Raw genomic sequence first — 10,217 nt, forward strand, 5'->3', positions numbered from 1 at the left:
TCAAAATCAATAGAATGGCCCTACGTGCCTTCATCGAAATATCCATTTTCTTGTCAGCCACCATATCTTTAGGAAGTTTTGCTTCTCTTTCTAGTATCGTTACACATTCTTTTTGAATCAGAAGAGATTTCATCTTCACTTTTCGTAAAGTGAAATCATTCGAACCATTAAACTTCTCCAAATCGAATTTACAGGATTCCATCTTTAATCAAAAGAACACCAACTACAACTCTGATACCACTTGTTAGGAAGTAAAGCGAAAAACAAGCAAAACCAAAAGCACAAAAGACATAATATTTACATATTTCGGTTGAGGTAACCTACATCTATTGGCATAGGGAGTATTCTTTATTTATGAGTTCTCAAACATAGGTTACAAATACAATTAAATAGAGATTTTCCTATCACTCTAGAATTAAGACACTTACAAATGACTAGCAGGCACCATTTATAATGAAGGAATCCATAGGCCCATGAATGGTGTTAACCAATCATATTCCAACATGTAACAACTTTTGGAACACTCATCCTTGATATTTATTTCATGATCATTAACAACATACATGATGGAGCTGATGGGTTTTCTAGGTTACAAAATAAAAATTATGGACACATACAACCTAGAAATCAATGGCCTTTCTCATGATAGCAACATACTTTGAAAAACCTAAACTAACCTATATAAAATTGAAAATTACATAGTTAGGGTTACATACCTTTGCTATAATCGATTATAACGACCAAGTTACTTGAAACCTTCTTTGGAATGCTAGATCTAGTAATGTGGAATCCTCTAATGTGTCAACACCAAACCCAAGGAAACCCTAGGATCAAAAATTTGAGAGAGAGAGAGGAGGAGGAGGAGAAGAGAATTTCGAAGTTCACTTGTGAAATATGTAAGGTTTTCAAGACTTCTGTAGGTCCCTATTTATAGCTGAAGTAAACTCTAATTTGATTTTAAAATCATAATATTCATTACTAGAAAACAGCCCTTTAGCGACACGTGAGCAACGACACACACCGATTTATGATACGCATTTTGCGAGTGTCCTAAAAATAATGTTAGTTTTCGAAAATTTGAAGGATAGAGGACACCCAATTTTGTGTGCCCTAAAATTAGCGTCCAATAAAGAAAATTAAAAACACGGAGGGCATTTATCATAAAAAAGTGTGTCATGAAATCATGTCGTTTTATAATTTTTTTAATAAGGAGCACGCATCCTTTTTTAGCAGGTAACGGAGGAAAACGAAATCCTATATTTTTTAGTAATATGCCAACTTAAACTCTACCTTTTTTCAATCTTTCATCTCCTCAATATGATATCTTCTTCCCTGGTTATCTCTCTATTTCTCTCAATAAAATACCAAAAATCCCTAGTATCATTAATGTCACCGACACTCTTCTTTCTCTTAGTTGAATATCCAAAAAGCTTCAATCAATAGTGGTGACTCCTCCTTTCTTCCACTCCAGCATCACACCACCACCCAACCTTTGATCTTCTATCGCCTAGTATGTATAACCATCTTCTCCAACCATTCTTTTTCATCACACTACCCCAGAAACAAAACCCCCATCATGATATGTTAATGTTTGTCTTTCTGTCTACCCTAACTCAACCTCCAAATCCACCACAAAGATCTCTATCCGATGTGGTTTTTAGTTATTCACTTCGTTTTCAGTCCCTACTGGGTTTCGCCTTCCCCTGGTCCAAAATAAGGTACATATTTATTTCTTTATATGCATTCAAGTTTGATTCTTCAATTTTGTGTTGGATTTTCCTGTTGTTTCTCTTTATCAGCTCCCTCAATTCAGGTAATATTTTCACTAATTTCTATTATTCACTTCGTCTTTCATCTTCTTTTACACCATGTTCCCAGTGGTGTTCTCGAATTTTGTTTTGGAATGATTTGGGAATAAAAGAAAGGAAATCAATAGATCCTTATCTCTCCTAATCTATCTCCCAAATCGAAGGGATTTGGATAGAAGAAAATCGTAGATAGAGTTAAAAAACAATGATTACAAAATTACCCAAAACTTGTAAAATCATATAACAGCTCTAAAAAAAATCGTATCTTCTTTCTGTCATTAGTTTGATGTCCCTACAACTACAAGGCTATCAAGTTTCATTCTTTTCTCCTGATATAACAATTTCTTGTTTTTGTCTCTTCTACATGATGCTAGTATTTTGTACACACAATGAATATAATACATACTCTATTTCAGTGATTGTGTCGGAGTATGAAATCTGTTATGTTAACTTATTAATGAATTTTGTACCGTAATGTAATTTCTTTAGGAATGAGAAAGAAATATGCTATGTTATCATGTTAATTTTGAAAAACTAACAATGTGGAATCAGTTTCTGAAGTTCGAACAAATATCGATGGCTACAGGATGTTTTTTGTTGGTAATTTTAGTCCTTATCACAAAAATATATTTCGTTTAGAGATTGAATTCAATTATAGAGAACTATGAACCTATTCATGCAAACTTGATAACTGAAAGATGTGTTATATTTAGATGGGATGAATACAATGATATCAACAAAATTATCATCTGCAACATGTATTTCTCTCTATTATCTTGTGTAAAATAGATAATCAAACTCTTTTTTGTTGGTCCAGGTGTCAAATAGTCATGCTTCAAGAATGTTACGGAGTGAGAGATGTCCATGACTTCACACCTTTAGATTGTTGGGCATGTGAAACACTTTAAATTGAAAGAGAATGTTGTATATGTCCTGTTAAAGAAAAATCAATCATGAACATGTCATTTACTTGAAACTTACATAAACTTTTTCAGATTATTTTTTATAAATTGTTTTACTATAATTTGGTTATATGTGGGGCTATGAAGCCAAGTGATATAAAACCCTTGTGGGTCCACATGCAAGGTAGTTCATGGTTCTTGCATATAGTGTTGCAAAAGTAAGTTGACTAGTTGAATTTTTTTTAATTATGAACTTGTAAAATAATAGTTGTGATTTATTAAAGATTCTTAAAATTTTCAGTTGCATTTATCTGAGAAAGGTTTGATTTATAACACCAAATGAACAACATACTGTACTATCAACAAGTATGCTTTTTACAAGAATAGGATGGTGTTATAAAATCTGATCATATTTATGAGTTTATTGTTAATGACATTTTGTTTACAAAAAATATTGATATACAAAACACCAGCAGACAATGGGATTGTGATCAGGACTTCATTAGAGGTGTTTTGTGCAACAGGATTGCTTCAAAAATAGAATAAAAATAGATTCTTAGGGGTTCAAGACTCGTATCATGTGCAAATGTAAATCTTTCTGCTTCCTCAACATCAGAGAACAACGAGTTTGAGCCTCTATCTGCTGCTAGGTGTCGCATTTATACCACATCAACCACCAAGGTAAAATGTCAAACAAACTACTCTTTAGACAATATTTCATTAAACTTTTCTCTTTATTTTCTCACTTAAAAAACCTTCTTTTTTATAAATTTCCTGAATGATTTAAAGGAAGAATTATTTCACCGAGTAATGGAGCCAATTCAACATCCTGTAGATGGTATCGATTCCTTATTTTCCAACAGTTAAAATTTTCCACTTTTAGGAGTGGGTATTTTAGTAATTTAGTAATTTAACTTGTTTTGTTTACACTTTATAGGAAGTTCAAGATTTGAATTCTTGTTCTACTTTCAAGGAAAGACTCGACAGTTTACAGAGGATCGAAAAGCATCGTGTCTATTTTGGTAAATCTAGAATACATGGATGGGGCATATTTGCATATTGGAAGATATAAGAAAGAGAAATGGTATTTTTTTAAAACTAATATTATATTTATCAAAAAAATAATAAAATTAAATCTTGTGTTCTTTTTTCATATCTGGAGGTTCTTGCATACTGAGGTGAACAGGTGAGGCGCAATGTAGTAGATTCGAGAGAGGTTAGGTGTCATAGGAAGCTTAGGCTAGTGAAGAAGGTGAATATAATTCCTTTTAAAAAAAGTTTTATGTGTTGTGTCAAAATGATTATAAAATCAATTTATGAGATTGATAGTTTTTGTTTGTGTTTTTTTAAGTGACTCAAGGTCTGTTTATGTGAGGAACCTGCCAACTATAGTTACCAGCCTTGAAATCTTTCAAGAGTTCAAGAATTTTGGCAAAACAACTAGGATGCTGTATTCTTCAAGAATCACAAGGTTATCTGATTATAAATTTCTTAAAGCACTTATAGTAAATGAGGTTATGTTTTTAAGTTGGACCCCAAGCTTGATAAATTTTTCCCTGTCCCATATGGTGCTAACATGTTCATTTCAAGATACTTTCAAAATGGGGAACCTACTTGAAGAGTACAATCAAGATTTGGAACTTTTAACCCTTTATAGCATATTAATTAAACATATTTTCTTCTTAAATGAAGTTTTTATCAATTTAAATTAATGATTTGTTGTTCGTTGTAACATCCCGGCTCCCAGGTATCAAATTTATTATTTTTTTTGGGATTAAATGAGTGACTCGACGAGTGGTATGCCCGACTCCTCGAGTAGAGTTGGATTGGTCACGTGGGATTAATGACCCACTCGATGAGTCAAAGAGTCGACTCGCCGAGTTGGTGTTGTGTGAGGAAACCCTAAATCCCCGGGTTTGTGACCTATTTAAGGGGCATTAAGCCCTCATTTCCGCCTCACCAGTCACCTTACATCCTTGAGAGAACTCCTAATTGTCCACTTGGGCTAGAGAGTGAGAAATGAGCTAATCTTGTGATTATTAGTGCACTTTTGAAGGAGAAGAGGAGAGCATCAAAGCTTGGATCAAGAGGAGGCTTTGGATCTAGAGGTTCATCAGTTGGTTTAAGGAGTTTCTAGGGTTTTCTCCCATCCTTTTGTGTCATTTGAGTTCTTTGAGCACGATTTGAGGTTGAAACCTTAGATCTAGATTGTAGGAGGTCTTATGAGTCCAAAGACCTGAACTTTATTGAGCTAGAGATAAGGTCTTGTGCATCTAACCCTTGTCGGAGCTTGTATTGGCATTATAGAGAAAATATGCCATGCATGAACATAAAGATCGAAGCTTTACGTGACATTCGAGCCTTAGGAGACTAGATCTATAGTTTGGAGTGGTGGATCTGACTTAAAACATATGCATGAGAATACAGACTGAATGGACTCTCGAGTCAATGAGCTGACTTGACGAGTCGGCTAGGGTTTTCCGCAATGAGTCTGGACAGGAGTAACTCGATGAGTTGGTGAGACAACTTGACAAGTTAAGTTGGGTTTTCGCGATGTTCTGAAGGAATAAAAAGGACTCGGCAGGTCACATAGATGCACTTGGCAAGTCAGGTCAACATGGACAGTTGACTCGAGTGTTGACTTCCATTGACTTTAGGGTTGGTCAAGATAGGGATTGGGGGGGGGATGGAGGGGTAAAATTGTCTTTTACCCATTTCAAGAGCTTGAGAGAGAGGATAACTTAGTTATTTAGAGTCGTGAATAAGATGCTAATTAGAGATAATTATCTTATGTGATTTGGCGGAGGCTAATTCAAGATACATGTACGAGATTATTTACTTGCTTGCTTACGAGGTGAGTCTTCTCACTATACTTTATCTAGAGTGGTAATCCTTGTGTGACCAGAGGGTCATATATGTTATATTGAGTATTGTGATATCCTGCATTATATCTTTGTGATTTGTGCTATGTATTATTCTGAGCTTACTGAGTTAGGACCGGAGGGTCCCCCTGAGTTGTGGGAGTGGAGGGTACCACTGAGACGCATTGACCAGAGGGTCTTATACGAGCATAGCAATGAGAGGATAATGAGATATGTCTGCTATTTTGGGTAACTAACTAATCTTCGTGCTTACCGTGTTATGTCTTATGTGTTTCAGGTACTTCTCAGGATCACGGGAAGACGCCAGCTTGATTGTACACACGAAGCGGAGTCACATTTTGAGGATACTGGATTGTGTTTAAAACAGTTTTCTGAATATGTGTTTTTTTTAAAACATTGTCATTTGGGATTTTGTGAACTATGTTATGAGAATTATGTGATTTCAAAAATGAATTTGTTTGAAAATTTATTGTGTTACATTTGTCTTGTTATTTATTGGAATCCATTTTATTAAATAAATTGAGTTATATTGATTTCACTGGAATGGAATCAACCAATGCATTTGATTCCAACAATATATGATTCCAGGTTCACCTTTTTTTTAGCTTAACCCATCAACTCGTCTACGTCCCTATTAAGTCCATTAATTATAACAACACAATATGTCAAAAAACAACTATATATATGGCTCTAATGAAAGGAGAATTTACATTTTATGTTTATTTTTTTAATATAGCATACTTCTCACAGATAAAGAAAGGATCATTTTTTATAATTGAAACATTATATGCAATGTTTTTCTCAAGTCTTAGTGGAAAAGTTGAGTACATAGATGCTAATATTGATGGAATTTGTGAAGAATGCTTGATTTTTGTTATATGCTTCATTTATCGGTGACATTTTGTGTCCACAAAAAATATAACAATGAATTGTTAGTTAGCATTGTCTTCTGACATGTGGTGTATAATGTTTTTTCTAACTATGTGAAATGTTAGCTAGCATCCTCTTTTGACTTATAGTGTACATACAATGTTTTTGATAACTTGTTTGACATTTACATGAAATTGAATGTTTGATATATAAATGTTTCTTTATTATACATAAATGCTCGTAAATCTGTATCGCAAATGCACGATGTAAATGCGTATCCTAAATGGCTGCCGAAGTTTATGACACACAAATGTGTGTCATCTTCATTTACGACATGTGCTTTAACAATACGCAAAGCGTGTCATAAATGCACGTCGTAAGGTCACGACACACAAATGTGTGTCGTCTTCGTTTACCACAGGGCTGCATGTTGAAACGTGTGTTGTAAATGTGCGTCGTAAATATATGACGTGTAAGAGCATGTCGTCTTTCTTTATGACAGGTCATTCCTTAACAGACATTTGTGTGTCATCTATTTGTCTTAAGGCATGCAATGTGTTCATTAAAGGCTATTTTTGTAGTAGCGATTTTAATCTAATTCAAATCACTTACCATATCAGCAAATGGAGGCTTCCAAACACCCTAAAGAGGGTTCTCAAAACCGTCCCCCATAGCGATGTCCTAGAATGCCTCTCTTGTTCAACTACTGAATAATTGCATTCTAACCCTTTCACCCTTAATTAATTCGAATTAATCCAAAACCAATAATTAATTATTTATTAATTCTAATTAATATATTAACCTTATAATATATTAAAAATCATTTATCTCTCTCTTAATATCAATCCAAGCTATTTCCTGGTTATGAGAACAACCTAAGAAGGACTTTACTTTTATTCCTTAAGATTATAGCAATTTACTTAAGACCTTAGACACTTAATCCAACAGTCTCCCACTTGGATAAGTCTCCAAATACAATTGCAAGTATAAATGTCACACCCCCAAACTGGAACGGCAGAAACGTTCGAGGGCGGATGACTTCATGTAGTACCGTAACAATTGAATACATAGTAAAGAAACCAATATAACCATCATATATATAATTGAAAGTTTACATTGTTAACAGGTACATGTTCGAAACCAATTACAATATGATGCCAAAATATAAAATTAACTGGCGCCGCAGCGTCCCTTCTTCAAAAGCTGTTTGTTACCTGTAATTACTGAATCCCTGGGACATACAAGTAGTTTTGAAAAAGTAAATAAACATTTAAGCTGGTGAGTTTCGTAAGTGTTAAATGAAAACGTTTGTATGAACTAAAATGAAATGGTTTGTTTTTGTTTGTTTGTTCCTAGAAAATCCCATATTTTCTACTAGTATAAATGTAGCCTTCTATCAAGACCAATGTTTGTTTGTAAAAAATTGATGTTTTTCTGTATGTGGGTGGCAGTTTAGAAGTTCCAAAATTGTAACACAATAATGTTTTTCATGTCTAAAGTAGTTAATTTATGTACGTATAAAGTTTCCAAGATATCTGGAAAACCCCATAAATCAATGTGTTTTTAATACTCCATGTGAGTTTTATAACCATGCTATTGACTAGGATGGCCTATACACAACGTTCTTCAGGCGTTGGAATGTTCTGACGTTTGTCACCCCAAATGGTGTACTGTAGCTAACAATCAGGGCGCGGGGTTGTCAATCCCGTATAGATCTATACAGAAACACCATGCTCCCCTTCCAAGGGATTCTGGTATTTAATACAGGACTTGAAATGTGTACTCGAACGTACGTGAAGTTTAATGTCTCACAAAACTTAGTATAAAACAGATTTACATATGAAAATGTTCGTTTGTTCTTGTATATGAATGTATCTCTTTGAAATAGTGTTTCTAGTATGTAAAAGTTTGTGATGTTCTCGTAAAACTATACCTATTATAGTTTTCTAAAAGTGTGTCTCGTTTGCATAGTAAACCCTAGTGAAGTGCTCACTTGTTATGAAACGCATAACTTTTGTAGTGCCAAGGATGGACACATATATATACAGTATAAGTAGAGTGTTTGATTTATATATATAACAACATTATTCATTTCAAATGACAAGCTGTTATTGTGATATATTTACCATACAAAATTTTCCCTATAATAGTTATGGTTCACATATGATTCAATTGATAAAAAGTGTATAATGAAACTTTATATAACACACGATAATAAGCGTGTGTTTTACTTGTATTCCCCCCCTTAAAAGCATATAAAAGCATTTATAAAACATTTAAAAGTGTGGATTATAGGGGTATGAACTCACTTGAAAGATCGAAGAAGTCGAGATGAAAACCGAGCCAAACTTCGACTCGAGAAAGCGGATTTTCTCGTGATTCTCGGGAATCTCGGGAGCACAAACGACCCTCGGAGCTTGAGTATGGAAACCGGGGCTTCGGGATATCACGTGCACGGAAAACGAGGCAAAACGCAAGAATGATGAGAGGAAATGAGACTTTTCTTTGGAACCCTCGCATCCCTTGTATAGGGCTGGGAACCGCCTCGGTACACTGGGCGTACGCGTGCGTTATGTGTGACCGCATCCTCAACTGCCTCGGAGCTCGGATGGGATGGGGCATAGCCTCGCATAGGGGGCGACGTGGACGATCCGAGGCCTAGTCCTCGAGTACGCTGGGCGTACGAGGGTACGCTAGGCGTAACTCAGATTGGCCCAGTGACTCCTCCTTCTGATAATACCAAAATTTAATTTAAATTTATATTTTTATTATTTAATAAACTTCAAAAATTCATATATTCTTCATACGAACTCCGTTTTCGACGTTCTTTATATCCACCCATAGGTGAGACTACGCTCTACAACTTTCGTTTGGACTCCGTCGGCAAATTTTGAAATTATTTTTATTATTTATTTTCAAAAGGTCGCAGTAAGAAAATTTCGTTAGAAATCCATAACTTCATTATCCAATGTCTGTTTTTTCCAGAATTTTTATCGTTGAAAAACCATTATCGAGACCTTCGATTCTCATTTAGGTCATTCCGGCCAAAAGTCGCTCGATCTCTGTTTTGAGTTTTTAGCTGTCTGTCGCTATCCCGAACTTGGAAAAATCATAACTTCCTTATACGAAGTCAGATTTGGATGTTCTTTTTATGTACGATCACGGTTTAATGATATCTAACATAGTAGGTAATCAATTAGAGACTTTTGAACATTTTATTTTCGAAGTTAATTTCATTATATCAAAAGTGTTTACAATACTTGACTTTTTAGGTCATTACGTAGAGTTGAAATATCGGGTTGTCACATCATCCCACCGTTAGAGGGAATTTCGTCCCGAAATTTAAAGTAAGAAAGATACTTGAATCAGAGAAAAAGATGAGGGTACTTTTGTTTTATCTGATCTTCGCGTTCCCATGTCAATTCAGGTCTTCGCTTGGCGTTCTAGTGAACCTTCACGATGGGTATGCAACTTTGTTTTGTTTGTTTGACATCTCGGTCCATGATTTCTACCGGTTCTTCCATGAAGTTGAGGCTCTCGTTGATCTCGATCTCGTCGAGTGGAATAACAAGAGTCTCATCGGACAGACACTTTTTCAAGTTCGAGACGTGGAAGGTTGGATGTATGTTACTAAGTTCACATTGTAGATTGAGTTTGTAAGCTACAGGGCCGATTCTGGAGAGAATCTTAAAAGGCCCTACATATCTTTGATTTAGCTTTCCATGCTTTCCAAAGCGTATCAAGCCTTTCCAAGG

Source organism: Lactuca serriola, chromosome 1, assembly GCF_051521515.1.
Source record: "Lactuca serriola cultivar US96UC23 chromosome 1, Lser_US96UC23_V15, whole genome shotgun sequence".
In the NCBI taxonomy this organism is placed as follows: Eukaryota; Viridiplantae; Streptophyta; class Magnoliopsida; order Asterales; family Asteraceae; genus Lactuca; species Lactuca serriola.